The sequence below is a fragment of the Bos javanicus genome, chromosome 3, assembly GCF_032452875.1.
Source record: "Bos javanicus breed banteng chromosome 3, ARS-OSU_banteng_1.0, whole genome shotgun sequence".
In the NCBI taxonomy this organism is placed as follows: domain Eukaryota; kingdom Metazoa; phylum Chordata; class Mammalia; order Artiodactyla; family Bovidae; genus Bos; species Bos javanicus.
The window spans coordinates 33104142-33123688 of NC_083870.1; positions in this window are offsets into that span (position 1 = coordinate 33104142).

Here is a 19547-nt window from a genome sequence, read left to right on the forward strand (position 1 = left end):
ATTGATTGACAAGCACTATCTCATTAACCTTTACAATGTTAGTGAGACGCAGCTGCCAGGTATTACTAGTTTAATTTGTACGCTTTCTGCCAGCCATGAAAACCAGCACTTATTTCCACATGATCTGAATCTACAAGCAATGATGGAAGTTACTCAGAGGACCTAAGAGGAATCCAGAAACTGAGCTAAAAGATGATAAATATAGCTATGTCTTTAGTTTTCTTTCATTCCTATAGAGAAGCTGGGGAACTCTGCAGAGGGAAATGCTTGTGTTGTCTTTTGATTTATGGTGACGGAGATGGACATAATTAGGAGAGAGAAGGAAGTGGCATTCATAATGCGGATGTAAAGTTTGAGGCAGAGTTAATTTTTGCCTTGCAATTTCTGGAGGCAATTTATAAAGCTGTTTGAATTTTATGTGTCCTAATCTTGAGAAAGTAATGAGTTTGTGATTTTAATATGCTTCTCCTTCCAGGCACTTTCTGTGCCAGCAGGAATGCTCTACACTCTCAGTCAGGCCAAGCTCTCAATATGTGTAGCAGCCAAGAAGGAACCTGGCGCACAGTCCTGTATGCTTAGAATTAGCTCCACGGGGACTCTGCACAAGCAAGCTACACTCTCAGAATGCCTGGAGTATAAATTAATGGGGCCTTATAGCTGCACTGCTTTACAATATTTATAATACATACACATAGATGTATGTTTGAAAGCATTTTGTGAAATGTGTACTCTAAAGTGAGCAGAGAAGGTCACATCACATACTTGTTACAAATAAAGAAACTAGATACATAGTTACACAATTTGTGTAAGCTCAGGTGGTCAGTAAATTTCAGAAAGTGGCTAGAATCTAGGGTTTCCTGACCCCTGGCAACCCACTCCAGTGTTCTTGCCTGGAGAATCCCAGGGATGGGGGACCCTGGTGGGAGGCCGTCTATGGGGTCGCACAGAGTCGGACACGACTGAAGCAACTTAGCAGCAGCAGCAGCAGCAAACCAAGGTTGTTTTTCACAACCATAATCCCTAGTCCTCACCGTCCCTGCTATCCCAAGTTTTGGCTTCCTTAAGAAGTGAGGTAACTGAAGGTGTTGCCATCAGGTATCTTTTTTCTTTCTTTATTCTTAACAGAAGAATAAATGCCTTACAGTATTGTGTTGGTTTCTGCCAAACATCAGCATGAATCAGCCATAGGTATACATATGCCCCCTCCCTCTTGAACCTCCCCCACACCTCCCTCCATTGGGGTATCTTGAAGAACAGGAGAAAGGCCTTTCCACTGTGTTTGTCTTACTCAGCATTCAAGCTGGCAAGCCAAGCCCTACCTCAGCCTGCCTTTACCACGCAATTCTCTTGCCTTAAAGTGAGACCCCAGAGAAATGGAATCCAAAGTTCTGCAAACTGGCTCAATCACCACTCCACGCATCTATTCATTTATTATTCAAGAATAGTTGCTGACTACCCCCTTATATGGGCTTCCCTGGTGGCTCAGAGGTTAAAGCGTCTGCCTGGAATGCAGGAGACTCGGGTTCGATCCCTGGGTCGGGAAGATCCCCTGGAGAAGGAAATGGCAACCCACTCTAGTACTCTTGCCTGGAGAATCCCATGGAGGGAGGAGCCTGGTAGGCTACAGTCCATGGGGTCGCAAAGAGTCGGACACGACTGGGCAACTTTACTTCACCCCATTATGTAGTCAGTAACACACACAGCACAGCCCCTGATATGCCATTTCCCCTGTCATTTTGGTGGAAAACTGTCCCAATCTCTGGAGCTCCAGTTCATCTTATTCAACCCCCTCCCGACTTGCCTTCATCAAATATTGACTGTCTTGGCTCTGTCCTTGTTATCTCCCCAGCCCAGAATCTGGGGAGATTTGATTAGTATATAAAAGTTTCCTGGACCATAAATCCATTTTCAGCCTTATTTTCCCCATTCTGTTCAAAGCCAAATTTTTTTAAAAAGATTGTCTCTACTCCTTCACCTCTCATTTATTTGACTTTCTACTCATGTCATCCCATCGTAATCTGGCTTCTATCTCCGCCTCTCACTGGATATGTCCTCACTACTAGTTTCCTTGCCATTCTTCCGTTCTCATCTTACTCAGCCTCTGTAGGGTTGGACCCTGTTGGTCTCTTCCTCTTTCTTAGTTTTTTTAGCACTACCCTTCTTTTCTTTGTCTCTATCACTAACTTATCTTCCTGTCGTTGCTTCTTAAACACTGCTGTTCCCCAAGGTTCTTTTTTCAGTCTTGATCTTTTCTTAGAGTCTAAACTTTCCCCAGGTAATATCAACCAATACTTGGGTTTTAACTACTTCCCCAAATCTTTATCTCCAGCTCAGACTTATGTGGGCTTCCCTGGTGGATCAGATGGTAAAGAATCTGCCGTCAATGCATGAGACCAGGGTTCAATCCCTGAGTCAGGAAGATCCCCTGAAGAAGGGAATGGCAACCCACTCCAGTATTCTTGCCTGTAGAATTCCATGGCGGGCTACAGTCCATGGAGTCACAGAGTCAGACACAGAGTGACTAACACTTTCAAACTTATGTACTGAATACTCTTCTCACTGGACTCCAGCCAGGCGCCTGTTTTCTCAGCCCATCATTTCCTACCTGCTCACATTCCATTCTTAGAATCCACAGTCTAGAAGGGACAGCACTAGGACACACATAAGCCCATCCTCTGTCCACATGTGGTCACCTAACCCATAGCGAGCCAATCAGATTCTCTCTCGCTGGAATTCATAACTGAGACTTGGAGACTTAGAGGTAGAAACAAGTAGGCAGAGATCTAAGTCATATGGAGTTGAGCCAAGGTCAGCCTCTTGACAACCCTAGATCCATGTAATCCATGTTCTGGAGAAGCAATAACTAAGCCTGCTAGAGAAGCTTAGAGAATGAAGCAGAAATGAAGCAGAACAACCACACTGCCTCGGTGAAAGAGGAACAGTAGCTACAGACAAATTTCTAGTATATGGGAGCCTCAACTCTTACCCCCTGCTGTTGAGATCTGTGAGATTCTTCCATAACCTTCCAAAAAGTCAGGATTTTGTTAGCCAGCTTCACAGAATTTCCTGACCACATGGACAATTCATATTTTGCATAACAATCTACTCGCTAGAAACATCATATTAGGTGATCTTGAGACTATCCAAGGTACTTCAAACTCAACATGGCCTACCAGAATGACTCATTTCCTGCACTCTGCACCACATCCTACCCAAACTGTTATTTCTTATTTGAGAGAAAGGAACCATTTCTCCTTAATACTACCATTTAGAAATCTGGAAATCTTCTAATCTCAGACTTCTCTTTCTCACTCCTCATGGCCAATAAATCTTGAAACAACTTCCTTTCCCACCACCTCCTCTGAATTGTTTCAATCTCTTGTCGTTTCTTGCCTATTTTGCTGCAGTAGCCTTGGAAACTTTTGTACTACTGCAAAAATGATCTATGTAAACCACAAATATGCTAGTGATTTTCCTGGCTAAAATACTTCTGTGATTCCTCCTTTATCCTTTAAGAATTAAGCCTAAACTTTTTAGTATGACATCCAAAGCCTTCCATAATCTAGCTCTGTTGACCTTTCTAACTTCATCCCTTGTCACTCTCCAATAGGTAAGCTCTGTTCCAGTCACGTTGAATTATTATGAATTCCTTGTATGTAACATGCTCTCTCTCCTACATACCTTCACATTTGCTTGCTTCCTCTGTCCACACCTTTTTTTTTTTTTTTTGCCCCCTTCTCCACCCATCCACATTTTTCTCCTTAGCTGGGTAATGGCTAAATATTCAAGTTTAGATGATGTCTCCTCAAGGTAGACATCAGCTAAGTATCACTCTGATGCATCTTAAATAATAGCCCTTTGTCAAAGAAAATATAACAAAATATAACTGTCTACTCTTCTGTCTCCTTTGAAAAACTGTGAGCAACTTGAGCGCTGCCCTAGTCATTATTGTAATTATAATACAGTTCCCAGTTTATAGTGGAAGCTCAATAACCATTTGTTGAATAAATAGGATACCAAAAAGATGTAACTTCTGCACTCAAAGACCTTATGCTGCTGCTGCTGCTAAGTCGCTTCAGTCATGTCCAACTCTGTGCGACCCCATAGACGGTGGCCCACCAGGCTCCCCTGTCCCTGGGATTCTCCAGGCAAGAACACTGGAGTGGGTTGCCATTTCCTTCTCCAATGCATGAAAGGGAAAAGTGAAAGTGAAGTCGCTCAGTCGTGTCCAACTCTTCTCGACCCCATGGTCTGCAGCCCACCAGGCTCCTCCGTCCATGGGATTTTCCAGGCAAGAGCACTGGAGTGGGGTGCCATTGCCTTATAGAAGTAGTGGAAAATGAGAAAGCCTATGTATATGGCATGGTATCAAATTCTGCACCAAGTAGACATGGGGTGCTACGACAAAGTTCAAAAGAATAATTGGCTCTGTCCAAGGACCTTCAGGAAATAAGACAGGCATTTCTCCTTTCTCATCAAGCCTGAATGCCTGTTTTATTTCCTGAAGGCTGTTGAGCCACTTGTAGCCAGTGCCAGCCTACTTATCTTTCACAAGTTGCAAAAGCTGCTACATGTTGATGTACCACAGTTTAAAGGCTCTCAATACTAGATTCATAAAACAAATTTACTCCAAGGAAACTAGATAGCTGTCTTAGCAGTGGAAAACCTTAAAAAACTTTTCAAGCTACTGGAGTACTTAAAAATATTTTGGATTCAATAAAACCCCAAATATGTCTCACTCTTGGAAATTTTCCCTCTTAATTTTGAAACATATGAGTAGTGTTGAAGAAATTAATCTGCACTTTCAAGTTAACCACACTCATCTCATCCAGTTGCTGTTTTAGAAGATCTGTGTATTATTCCAGGAAACTCCAGGGTCCTTATTGGAAGCTTTTAGACTTAGAAACAGGAAATCAGATTTTATCTTCAATGTAATTTTAACCTCAGTATTTAAACATTTCCAGTAATTTTTAGGTTTCATCAAAGGGTTACTTCAATCTCCAATCCTTTGAAGTATTATGTTTGGACAAAAGTTCTTGTGTTTAAATTGCACAGAATTTGCCTGTTGATATCTCTATAAATCCTCAGTCAAAATGACTCCCAGTTCAAAAATTTGCATACATTCTCTTATCCTTGTGGAATCTGTGAGAAATTAGCCTACAAGAGATACCAAACTTTAGATCATTATAATTGCCAAGAACCATTGACTAATGTAGGGTATGATTTTGGTTACTGGTAATTCTAAGAAAACTCCTTAACAAAAATTGAAAATATGGATTTTTCTACCTGCAATAAGAGGGAAAGAATATAGATTTATTAGAAAATAAAATACTGAGTCTAAAAGTTGCAAATGGCTCTTAATTCATATTAATCATTGCAATTCTTTCAGGTCTATTAAAAAGGAATTTAGGGAGCCAAAGAAGAAGGTATAATTAATGTCACCTGGTGACTTATTCAATTACGAACGATAAGGCTGCTACTGTAAACGGTTCCCATTAGCTTAGAAGGAACGGAGCTCTTCTCCTTTAAGGATGAGAGCCATTGTCAGATAAACCTCATTCCATTTTTCCCAGAAGTTATCTGCCAGCTGAGGAGAACTTAATCTGGAATCCTACTGTGTGCTTTTCTTTGAAAAGACTTTTAACATCCAATGCTGCTTAAAAACTTTGTATTTTGAAATATATATTCTTTTTTTTAATTTAAATTTATTTATTTTAATTGGAGGCTAAGTACTTTACAATATTATATATATATTTGCTTGTCCATCTATGCCGTATTTGTTCATCTCGAATCTGAGTTGTTACTAGTTGATTGAATAGGCAAGTTGCCACTAAAAAGCCAAATTCCCCTTAACTGGTATCAGTGTATCTTGATCTGTGGGCCTTTTTGAGAATGATGCAGACCTCATTTAATAACCTAGGAGAAATGACTGTCTGCTGTAGGATACAAAACTGCCTTGCAGTAAAGGGGGGATATTAAATGACTAGAAGCCTGAATCCAACTGAGACATCTTTTCTAATGAAATGAGCCTACAGAGATGTCTTATCATGCTCTTTCGAATCATGGTCAGTCTAGAATTTAAAGTATATTTCCCGTTTCTTTTTCTAACATCACATTCCTTTGAAGATTGCCCATTCTCCAAAAAGAAGCTCACAACTACTGGGATTTTTAAATCACACAACTTGTAATTGTGAGTCACTGGCTGATCCATCTTATAAAGTCGTTAAACCCCTCGTCTTATAACACGGGCCTCTAATCCCTCCACTGGTAATTCAGGTGTGAGCTTGCAGCTGTTATATGTCACCACTGCTCTTAGTTGTTAAAAACATGTCAAGAGTTTTGTTTTGAGGTGTCGGGGGTTTTTTGTTTGTTTGTTTAGACTGAAATAAGACATTGCCAGAAAGCAATACTTTTAAGCAAGAGTTGAATTTTCAAGTTAATATTTTAATAGTTGTGTCTTTATTTGCCTCAATTTCACTTGAGATTTGGTCCAACAATCATCTCTTCAAAATATCCTGAATAAATCAAATACTGAAAAGAGAATCCTAAAAATGATGTGCTTTATCGAATTCTGAAAACACTTCAAGAAAAAAAAAGAAAACACTAATAATCACACACTTGTAAAGCAAGAGAAAGCCCCTTACAAAATTCAGCCAGGCAAAAAGCCTAACAGTTGAACATAGCTTTACCTGACTTCCTTTGTCAGAAAGGCCTCCAAAAAAAAGAGGCTTCAAGCTTCCATTGGTTACTCTCAATCTCTTTGCCACATGAGGGCCCAGTTCTGTTATTATTGGGTAATTCCAGCTTTGTATCTGAATAGAAAATGGAAGAACCCTTTCCTCTAAACCCACACCTTGGTTTCAAGGTGTCTTGGAAGAGCTGGCCTCAAAAATCTCACTATTTTGCTACATACTGGTCTCCAGGTAGCTGCAGCATCAGCATCACCTAAGAGCTTGTTAGAAATGCTGAATCTCAGGCTCTACCCAAACCTACTAAATTAGAATCTGAATTTTAATAAAATCCTCAAGTGATTCACATACCCATGAAAGTTTCAGAAGCAGTATTATCAGTACTACCAGATAATCTCACTGAGACATTGCACCTGTGAACTATCAGAATGGATAAACAGTATCTTCAGTTCAAATTAGACTTAAGCTAAACTAGCTCATCTTGTACCTATATAAATTTATTTTTTTAAGTCCAAAAGTAACATGGCAAAGAATGAGTCATCATTACTGAATTCTAAGTATTGGAGAGCTACTACATTTTTCTGTTTAGAATCAGATTCTACTTCTCAATGAAGTCAAAACATTTTATTTTGTTACAAAATGAATCCTACCAAAGCTCTCCACCAAGCCTGTCCCTCAAAGGCTGTTAATCCTTGGTAAAACCCAGGTTTGAGCTAGTCTTGGACCTTGATAAACTGGTAAAATAGTAGTTCTCATTTATCAAATGACGAGAACAAATGACAACAGCTTCATCAGGCGTAGTTCTAAGCTGTTACCTATTTAGCTTATTGAATCCTCAAAACCACCCTAAAAATGTAGGTTCTATCATTATAATCCCTGTTTTAGAGATCAGGAAACTGAGGCATACAGAGATTGAGTAATCTATCTCTGGTCATAAAATCACACAGTGTCAGAGCTGGCATCTGAGGCCCCTTCCAGAGCCTAGACACCTAATCCTGAGGCTATAATACCACTGAACGCCAGGTGTATGTATTCTCTGCCCCTCACAACAGCTCTACAGCGTACATAGTGTGAGAACACCAAGATCACATAGACTAGGATGTGATGAAGCCCTTGTGTTTTCCCCTGAGTTCACGCTACCTCCCGGCTCTTCCTAACAGGCTGGCCCAGGAGTTCAGTTCCCTCTGTCAAGATAACAAAGGTAAGAACACCTCACTTCATGCCTCCTCCCCTCCAGCCATATCCAATGTGTATTTTATATGTATCCAGCGTGGTATATTTTCCAAGGATGGGTTTGCAGCCCTGTCAACTGTGATCCTTCATGTTTACAAGTCAAACCCTGATCCTGAACACAAATGATCCTGAACACAAAAACAAATCTGATCACTCTGTAGGGCCTCCTTGCAGCCTCACTGGAAAGCCAGGTTTTAGTCATCATTAGTATTCTGGTCCGGCGAAGGTAATGGCACCCCACTCCAGTACTCTTGCCTAGAAAATCCCATGGATGGAGGAGCCTGGTAGGCTGCAGTCCATGGGGTCGCTAAGAGTCAGATACGACTGAGCGACTTTGCTTTCACTTTTCACTTTCATGTGTTGGAGAAAGAAATGGCAACCCACTCCAGTGTTCTTGCCTGGAGAATCCCAGGTACGGGGAAGCCTGGTGGGCTGCCATCTATGGGGTCACACAGAGTCGGACATGACTGAAGTGACTTAGCAGCAGTAGCAGCAGTATTCTGGTAAGAAAGGAAACCTCCCTTGAAGAGTTGCAGTGGAGGGGAATGAAGCTTTGCACACCATAAATAGTGATTTTATTAAAATGTAGAAAAATTGTTGAGAAACAGAGAAGTGGTAGGGGTAGGAGGTTGCCACGGCAACTCAACCATTCCCTCAGTTTTCAAAGATTGGGGAAGACCAAGGAATAGTAAATAAAGAAAAGGGAATAGAGGGAGTCTGGATGACATGTGATCACAAATGGAATGAGAGCTCAGAAGGACGACTTTCAAATCGAGTGATGAGCTGGGAAGCAGAACTGGGCTTCAAACAGTATTGCCCTTCCTCAAAGATTAAGGAACCTGGTGAAGGCAAATCTTAGTCATCGGCTTTGCAGTGTAGCTGAGCCATAGAGGCCACCAAACAATGTCGCTCTCTATTTATGGATAGACAACTCTCACAAGGAGGCAGAGATTCTCCTGGCATGTTCCTGGGAATTATCCACCATGATCTCTGTGTATATTTTAATATATTGCTTCTGGGATCACTATTATTCATGCCCACCCCTCACTTTAGCATTGCTGATTGATTCTGGGCAGATCAAGAAATGTCAAGACCATTCAGAATGCTACTACCCACTCATACCTACTCTTTGTGACCCCGTAGACTATAGCCCACCAAAGCTCCTCTGGCCATGGAATTCTCCAGGCAAGAATACTGGAGTGGGTTGCCATTTCCTTCTTCAGGGGATCTTTCTGACCCAGGGACTGAACCAGATCTCCTGCATTTCAGGCAGATTCTTTACCATATGAGCCACCAGGGAAGTTTCTATAATACCTTAGATGAATTCATATATAACAAATTCAAAATATTAAGGGAAACTAGGGTGAAAGGATAGCCCTTATTCAGCACTTTACAGGACACCAAGTATACCTGCATTATCTCATTTGATACATGGGGGCAGCTTCAGCAAGCTGGGACTACCCAACCCTGCCACAGCTCACAAAACCTGGTGTGCAACTCAGACTGAAGTAAAGTAATCAAGCTCCCCTGCATGCAAGAATTTTCCATCCCTCCTGGAGAATGGAATTAACGCTGATGGTTTACAGCATTTTCGGTACCTTCATCACACATTGTGACAGCTTAAACAATGCTCTATCCCCATTAATTAACACTTATGCTTTTTGAAATTTGTCTGTGAGTATGTTTGTGTGGTGAGAAAGAAAAGAGAGAGAGACATGTACATGCAGATACACATAGCACTTGACACTATTTCTGCTAACAGAGGAGAGTCATGCTGGAGAAAAACAGAAGACTATCCAAAAATAAGTTTAGGACTTTGTAATGCATGACATAGGCTTCCCAGGTGGCTCAATGCTAAAGAATCTGCCTGCCAAGCAGGAAACACGATTCAACTCCTGGATCAGGAAGATCCCCTGGAGAAGGAAATGGCAACCCACCACAGTATTCTTGCCTGGGAAATCACATGGACAGAGGAGTTTGGCGGGCTACAGTCCACAGGGTCACAAAGAGTCGGACACGACTTAGCAAATGAGCACAAGCACAAATGCATGACATATATTGTAGTAGAGGCCACTAGCAGATATTTGAGATAATTTTTAAGTCAGACTGCATTTCCCCCCATGCCCTCTGCAAAAGATAGCAATGGGAAGTTGGTTAGGAGGGAAAGCGTTAGTCGCTCAGTCGTGTCGAACTCTTTGCGACCACATGGACTATAGCCCACCAGGCTCCTCTGTCCATGGGATTTTCCAGGCAAGAATACTGAAGTTGGTTGCCATTTCCTTCTCCAGGGGATCTTCCTGACACAGGAATAGAACCCAGGTCTCCTGCATTGCAGGCAGATTCTTTACCATCTGAACTATCAGGGAAGTACAGGGTTAGGAGGAAAGCAGGCAGGAATTTAAAACTGGCCCCAGATAATCCACTGATCACCTGGCAGAATACCGAGCCATAACACATACATCTGGAGTACATTATCAGCCTCCCCACTGGTCAGATCTCAAGCACAAGCCTCGTAAGCCTTGGGCAGGGCTCAAGAAAGCTGACATGGTGGCTGAAGAGAAAAGTATTGCCAGAGAGAAACTGCCCTCCAGGCAGAGTCAGGGCCTCCTCAGAATGGAAAAACATGATGGACGAGAGAGAAGGTTCTCAGTGAGATAAAGACACACTTGATCATCATGTTCCAGGATGCTCTTCCTGGAGAGCTGAACACTTGGGGAAGTAAGTTCAGTAAGGCCACAGGCATTCAACATGGTACGTATCAGGTCTTTGTCCAGAGGATAGAACTGATGGCCTACAGTGAATGAAGATTTAACTTTGGGACCAGGGACCAGGCTTGATCACTCAGAACTTTTGTGTGGCAGAAGCTTTATTACAGTGAAAAAGGACAGAGAAAGGTTCTGACAGACATCAGAAGGGGGCGGGAGAGTGCCCCACTCACTAGCCTTATCGAGGTCTTAATGTACTTTTACCAAACCCACTTCCACAACATATATATTAAATTAACAGGATTAGAACTAACAATAGGAAGGTCTTACCAGACCCACTCCCACAACATACCTCTTAAGATAACAAGATTAATCAGAAGGTTCCTGTTAAGAAGGAGAAGCATGTCCTCAAGCAAGATACATTTGTTATTATATAAGCATTAGTACAGAGCTTAAGGGAAAACATACCCTGGATCAAAATGAGTTGTTGTGTTGTGTAATCATTAGCTCTAGGCTTAAAGAAAATAATGTCTAATGTGACTAAGAGGAAACAAAGTAGGAAAAAAAAAATGCTTGTCCATTTCTCCTCCTGGAGAGCCCCAGACCCCTTTCTCCTCCTTGGGGACCCTGGACTTCTTTTCAACCTATCTAAGAATTAACTTTCTCAGAACTAAGACTCAAAGACAGTAGACCGTGAGTTTGAACTGTGCCCCCAATCTTTTGCTTCTCTCAATATTCCTCACATTTCTTGCAGTGGCAGTTGCAGCGGTAGGGGTGAGGGGCAGCATAGAAACTCATTAATTATGTAGACATGGTTGAAAAGTCAAATTCAGAGAAATCTGTGGTTCACAGGTTCAGCTGGGGAAGTTGATGAAGAACACCGACATTTACAACTTCAAGTTATGAAGCCGTAAGCAGTGGGTTTCCTGTACTAAGTCAACTATGAAATGGTTAAAATGATCCGTTACTTTTTTTCCGTTTTCCTTCTTTAAACTTTTTATTTTGTATTGGGGTATAACTGATTAACAAACAACGTTGTGATAGTTTCAGATGAACATCAAAGGGACTCAAGCATACATATACATGTATCAATTCTCCCCCAAACCCCCTCCCATCCAGGCTGCCACATAACATTGAGCAGAGTTCCATTTGCTATACAGTAGGTCCTTGTTGGTTATCCATTTTAAGTATAGCAGTGTGGACATGTCCATCTCAAACTCCCTAACTATCCCTTCCCCTCCAGCAATCATAAACTAGTTCTCCCAGTCTGTGAGTCTGTTTCTGCTTTGTAAATAAGCTCATTTATATCATTAAGTGATCCATTTCTACCAAACATAAAATGCTGCTTAAAATACTCCCTAGTCTTATCATCTCTCGCTACAAACACACACACACACACTCACACAATGTATTCTGTTATTTCCCAAATCTCTCCTTTCTCTTCCCTTTTATCTTTTGTTTAGTCCCACACAGTCTTTCACTTCTTCATCAGCTGCATTTTTTAATCCAGGGCAAGTGTTTGAGCATCTTACCAGCTAAATCTCAGGGCTGCAACTGCCCAACTGCTCCCTCCAAGACTGCAGTAACTAACAGACTGCCAAGAAAAGCTCACAGTAACAATAACTAATATTTACTGAGCACCTACTTAGCATGTGCAAGGCACAGGGATAATAGCTCTCATGCATTCAGATTCCTCAATAACTCCTTCAGTCCCTACTTAGGCAGCCATTTGGGAAGTGTCACTGTCCCTCCTACAGACGTGAGACCCTGAGCCAAAGAGGGCGGTGACTCACAGAAACTCACAGAGCTGGTAAACAGTGGGGTTAGGGAAACATGAACTGCTTTCCTCTGCCTCCCCAACACTGAAGATATCTCTGATGTTGTCCAACTTATTTTCCTTCAGAATAAATGTTTCCTAGTACATTGGTGGATGCCAGGGGCTGCTGGCGGAGGTGGAAAGGGGCAACGGGGACTTCGTGATTAACGAAGACAGAGTTTCAGTTTTGCTTGCTCATCTGCTTCAGTTATGTCTGACTCTTTGCGACCCCACGGACTGTAGCCCACCAGGCTCCTCCATCCGTGGGAGTTTACAGGCAAGAATACTGTAGTGGGTTGCCATTTTCTTCTCGAGTTTCACTTTAGGAAACTGAAAATTCAGGAGATGGATGATGCGGAAAGTTGCTCACAATGTGAATGTACTTAGTGCGACTGAACTGGACAGTTAAAAGTGGTCGAAATAGTATGTTTTATGTTATGTGACTTTTACCACAAAAAAAGAACATTAAAAAACATTAAAAAAAAAAAAACACTTTCATATGAAAGTGTTTAACTGATTTAACATTTGGTTCATAATCAAGCTAATCTGTTTTGTGTCATGTTTGTTTTCTCGCTGATAGTTGACATACGCCCTCTCTCCATTTCTGCCACTAACATCCACTAACATGAGCTTCTTAATACTTTGGCATCTGGCAACCACTTGGCATCTTGCTCTGGTTCTCTTCTCTGATCTTAACTTTGCATGTTGGGAAGGTAGGCAGGACTGAATGAGCCAGCAGCTCATCTCTTCCTTTAGTTCCACGAAGGCTCTCCAGTTTCCGCTCTGCCCTGCCTCTTCTCCAGACTCTATCCTCTCATTCTCCTCGCTTTCCCTCATTCTTCAGTCTCTTTTTCCTTCAATAACCAAAAACTACTTAGACCCTCAATAGTGCACTGTCCCGGAACCCCACATAGATGGTGCTCAAGGGTCACCACAGCTTTCAAGTAGCTTACTCCCAAGGCCTTGCCCTCCTGATGGCTCCATCTTTTGGTTTCCGCAACACTGAGCTGCCTTGCTTCCCTTGATGCTAATCACTCCTCTTTTATCCTCCTCGTGGTCCTTTTCATCTGCCTTTCCCTTCAGTGCTATATCTCCAAGCTTCAGCCCTCAGTCCTCTTCTCTTCTCCTCCAATCCCTTCCTGGATCATCAAATTCATTCCAGGGGTTTACTCTCTTTGGACTAACTCCCTAATCCATATCTCTATCCTTAGCCTCACTCTTAAGCTCCTCCACTTCCAACAGTCTGCTGGGAGTGGCCCCTGGAATGACTCACTGGCGCTTCCAATCCCACCTGTCCAGGTAAAGCATCCACCATCTCTCACTGAATCAGCCCCTTCTGTCCTCCTTATTTCTAGGAAATACCACCTTCAGTTACCCAGCTAGAAAAATGTGTTGTAATTTCTCCATCTTCTTCACCCATGGTATTCTATTAGTTTTAAAGTATGAAGATTCTCCTTACATCTCTCTCATTACTACTCTATTCAAAAACCCTCAGGGGTCCTCTGCTGCCTGTTGATGAAGAGCCGGCTCTCACACTGTCTGCACATTTCATCTCTCCATTGGTAGCCCAAACCAATCCTTCTTACCACAGTTTGCTCCCACCAAACTAGCCACTACCCTCTTCTCAAACACATCCCAAGCCTTCCTGCCTCCCTGTTCTGACGCCTGCTGTTCCTGATACTTGCAACATCTCCTCCAACACATGTGAGGTCTTTCCCAACTCCCTTCAGTTCAGTTCAGTCACTCAGTCATGTCCGACTCTGCGACCCCATGAACCACAGCACGCCAGGCCTCCCTGTCCATCACTCCCGGAGTTTACCCAAATTCATGTCCATTGAGTCAGTGATGCCATCCAACCATCTCATCCTCTGTTGTCCCCTTCTCCTCTGGCCTTCAATCTTTCCCAGCATCACGGTCTTTTCAAATGAGTCAGCTCTTCGCATCAGGTGGCCAAAGTATTGGAGTTGCAGCTTCAACATCAGTCCTTCCAATGAACACCCATGACTGATCTCCTTTAGGAGGGACTGGTTGGATCTCCTTGCAGTCCAAGGGACTCTCAAGAGTCTTCTCCAACACCACAGTTCAAAAGCATCAATTCTTTGGCCCTCAGCTTTCTTTATAGTCCAACTCTCACATCCATATATGACTACTAAAAAACCATAGCCTTGACTAGACGGACCTTTGTTGGCAAAGTAATGTCTCTGCTTTTTAATATGCTGTCTAGGTCGGAGAAGGCAATGGCACCCCACTCCAGTACTCTTGTCTGGAAAATCTCATGGACGGAGGAGCCTGGTAGGCGGCAGTCCATGGGGTCGCTAAGAGTCAGACACGACTGAGCGACTTCACTTTCACTTTTCACTTTCATGCACTGGAGAAGGAAATGGCAAGCCACTCCAGTGTTCTTGCCTGGAGAATCCCAGGGACGGGGCAGCCTGGTGGGCTGCCGTCTATGGGGTCGCACAGAGTTGGACACGACTGAAGTGACTTAGCAGCAGTAGCAGGTTGGTCATAACTTTTCTGCCAAGGAGTAAGTATCTTTTAATTTCATGGCTGCAATCACCATCTGCAGTGATTTTGGAGCCCCCAAAAATAAAGTCAGCCACTGTTTCCACAGTTTCCCCATCTAGTTGCCATTAAGTGATGGGACCAGATGCCATGATCTTAGTTTTCTGAATGTTGAGCTTTAAGCCAACTTTTTCACTCTCCTCTTTCACTTGCATCAAGAGGCTTTTTAGTTCCTCTTCACTTTCTGCCATAAGGGTGGTGTCATCTGCATATCTGAGGTTATTGATATTTCTCCCGGGAATCTTGATTCCAACCCCCTTCCTGACAACTTAATGAGGCTTCTTAAATTTTTGAGCTATCTATCATGTTCTCCTCTTTGTTTCTGCCCTTCATGGATCACAGCCTTGTGGGTACTTGGGCAACTGAGTGAAGCTATGAGCCATGCTGTGCAGGGCCACCCGAGATGGATGGGTCACAGTGAAGAATTCTGACAAAATGTGGTCCATTGGAGAAGGAAATGGCAACCCACTCCAGTATTCTTACCTGGATAACCCCATGAACAGAGACATCACATTGCAGACAAAGGTCTGTACAGCCAAAGCTATGGTTTTTCCAGTAGTCATGTACCGATGTGAGAGTTGGATTGTAAAGAAGGCTGAGTGCTGAAAAATTGATGCTTTCAAATTGTGGTGCTGCAGAAGACTTTTGAGAGTCCCTTGGACAGCAGGGAGATCAAACCGGTCAATCCTAAAGGAAACCAACCCTGAATATTCATTGGAAGGACTGATACTGAATGAAGCTGAAGCTCCAATATTTTGGCCACCTAATTCAAAGAGCCAACTTATTGGAAAAGACTCTAATGCTGGGAAAGATTGAAGGCAAAAGGAGAAGGGGACAGCAGAGGATGAGATGGTTAGCCATCCTCTGCAAGCAGTGAGATCTTTGGAATAATGGTCATAGCTTGTGAGCACTGCCACATATTTGTTTAACTGTTTAAACCTCTTAGCAACCCTGCAAAGTTGGCACTGTAATTCCTGTTTCACAGATGAGGAAACTGAAACACAGACAGGTTCAATGGCATATTTAAGCTCACAAAGCTAGAATGGGGGCACCCGGATTCTCACCCCAACCCTCTGGTTCCAAATCCCATGCTCTGACCACAATGGTGTAATGAAATGCAGATTCTAGATGGTGAGAGTTTACTCCTAGGTTTTCAGATCAGATCAGATCAGTCACTCAGTCATGTCTGACTCTTTGCGACCCCATGAGTCCCTGCACACCATGCCTCCCTGTCCATCACCAACTCCCGGAGTTCACTCAGACACGTCCATTGAGTAAGTGATACCATCCAGCCATCTCATCCTCTGTCGTCCCCTTCTCCTCCTGCCCCCAATCCCTCCCAGCATCAGAGTCTTTTCCAATGAGTCAACTCTTCACATGAGGTGGCCAAAGTACTGGAGTTTCAGCTTTAGCATCATTCCTTCCAAAGAAATCCCAGGGCTGATCCCCTTCAGAATGGACTGGTTGGATCTCCTTGCAGTCCAAGGGACTCTCAAGAGTCTTCTCCAACACCACAGTTCAAAAGCATCCATTCTTCAGCGCTCAGCTTTCTTCACAGTCCAACTCTCACATCCATACATGACCACAGGAAAAACCATAGCCTTGACTAGATGGACCTTTGTTGGCAAAGTAATGTCTCTGCTTTTGAATATGCTATCTAGGTTGGTCATAACTTTCCTTCCAAGGAGTAAGCATCTTTTAATTTCATGGCTGCAGTCACCATCTGCAGTGATTATGGAGCCCCCCAAAATAAAGTCTCACACTGTTTCCACTGTTTCCCCATCTATTTCCCATGAAGCGATGGGACCGGATGCCATGATCTTAGTTTTCTGAATGTTGAGCTTTAAGCCAACTTTTTCACTCTCCACTTTCACTTTCATCAAGAGGCTTTTGAGTTCCTCTTCACTTTCTGCCATAAGGGTGGTGTCATCTGCATATCTGAGGTTATTGATATTTCTCCCAGCAATCTTGATTCCAGCTTGTGTTTCTTCCAGTCCAGCGTTTCTCATGATGTACTCTGCATATAAGTTAAATAAACAGGGTGACAATATACAGCCTTGACAAACTCCTTTTCCTATTTGGAGCCAGTCTGTTGTTCCATGTCCAGTTCTAACTGTTGCTTCCTGACCTGCATACAAATTTCTCAAGAGGCAGATCAGGTGGTCTGGTATTCCCATCTCTTTCAGAATTGTCCACAGTTTATTGTGATCCACACAGTCAAAGGCTTTGGCATAGTCAATAAAGCAGAAATAGATGCTTTTCTGGAACTCTCTTGCTTTTTCCATGATCCAGCGGATGTTGGCAATTTGATCTCTGGTTCCTCTGCCTTTTCTAAAACCAGCTTGAACATCAGGAAGTTCATGGTTCACATATTGCTGAAGCCTGGCTTGGAGAATTTTGAGCACTACTTTACTAGTGTGTGAGATGTATGCAATTGTGCGGTAGTTTGAGCATTCTTTGGAGGGTCATGGTGGAGAGATCTGACAGAATGTGGTCCACTGAAGAAGGGAATGGCAAACCACTTTAGTATTCTTGCCTTGAGAACCCCATGAACAGTATGAAAAGGCAAAATGATAGGATACTGAAAGAGAAACTCCCCAGGTCAATAGGTGCCCAATATGCTACTGGAGATCAGTGGAGAAATAACTCCAGAAAGAATGAAGGGATGGAGCCAAAGCAAAAAGAATACCCAGCTGTGGATGTGACTGGTGATAGAAGCAAGGTCCGATGCTATAAAGAGCAATATTGCATAGGAACCTGGAATGTCAGGTCCATGAATCAAGGCAAATTGGAAGTGGTCAAACAAGAGATGCAAGAGTGAATGTCGACATTCTAGGAATCAGAGAACTGAAATGGACTGGAATGGATGAATTTAACTCAGATGACCATTTTATCTAGTACTGTGGACAGGAATCCCTCAGAAGAAATGGAGTGGCCATCATGGTCAACAAAAGAGTCTGAAATGCAGTACTTGGATGCAATCTCAAAATCAACAGAATGATCTCTGTTCGTTTCCAACGTAAACCATTCAATATCACAGTAATCCAAGTCTATGCCCCAACCAGTAACGCTGAAGAAGCTGAAGTTGAATGGTTCTATGAAGACCTACAAGACCTTTTAGAACTAACACCCAAAAAAGATGTCCTTTTCATTATAGGGGACTGGAATGCAAAAGTAGGAAGTCAATAAATACCTGGAGTAACAGGCAAATTTGGCCTTGGAATACGGAATGAAGCAGGGCAAAGGCTAATAGAGTTCTGCCAAGAAAATGCACTGGTCATAGCAAACACCCTCTTCCAACAACACAAGAGAAGACTCTACACATGGACATCACCAGATGGTCAACACCAAAATCAGATTGATTATATTCTTTGCAGCCAAAGATGGAGAAGCTCTCTACAGTCAGCAAAAACAAGACCAGGAGCTGACTGTGGCTCAGACCATGAACTCCTTATTGCCAAATTCAGACTGAAATTGAAGAAAGTAGGGAAAACCACTAGACCATTCAGGTATGATCTAAATCAAATCCCTTATGATTATACAGTGGAAGTGAGAAATAGATTTAAGGGCCTAGATCTGATAGACAGAGTGCCTGATGAACTATGGAATGAGGTTCGTGACATTGTACAGGAGACACAGGATCAAGACCATTCCCATGGAAAAGAAATGCAAAAAAGCAAAATGGCTGTCTGGGGAGGCCTTACAAATAGCTGTGAAAAGAAGAGAAGCGAAAAGCAAAGGAGAAAAGGAAAGATATAAACATCTGAATGCAGAGTTCCAAAGAATAGCAAGAAGAGATAAGAAAGCCTTCTTCAGCGATCAATGCAAAGAAATAGAGGAAAACAACAGAATGGGAAAGACTAGGGATCTCTTCAAGAAAATCAGAGATTCCAAAGGAACATTTCATGCAAAGATGGGCTCGATAAAGGACAGAAATGGTATGGACCTAACAGAAGCAGAAGATATTAAGAAGAGATGGCAAGAATACACAGAAGAACTGTACAAAAAAGATCTTCATGACCCAGATAATCACGATGGTATGACCACTGACCTAGAGCCAGACATACTGGATTGTGAAGTCAAATGGGCCTTAGAAAGCATCACTACGAACAAAGCTAGTGGAGGTGATGGAATTCCAGTTGAGCTATTTCAAATCCTGAAAGATGATGCTATGAAAGTGCTACACTCAATATGCCAGCAAATTTGGAAAACTCAGCAGTGGCCACAGGACTGGAAAAGGTCAGTTTTCATTCCAATCCCAAAGAAAGGCAATGCCAAAGAATGCTGAAACTACCGCACAATTGCACTCATCTCACACGCTAGTAAAGTAATGCTCAAAATTCTCCAATCCAGGCTTCAGCAATATGTGAACCATGAACTGCCTGATGTTCAAGCTGGTTTTAGAAAAGGCAGAGGAACCAGAGATCAAATTGCCAACATCCACTGGATCATGGAAAAAGCAAGAGAGTTCCAGAAAAACGTCTATTTCCTAGGTTTTAATGGCGAAAATAAAATGTTGCAAAATGTGTGTTTTGCAAC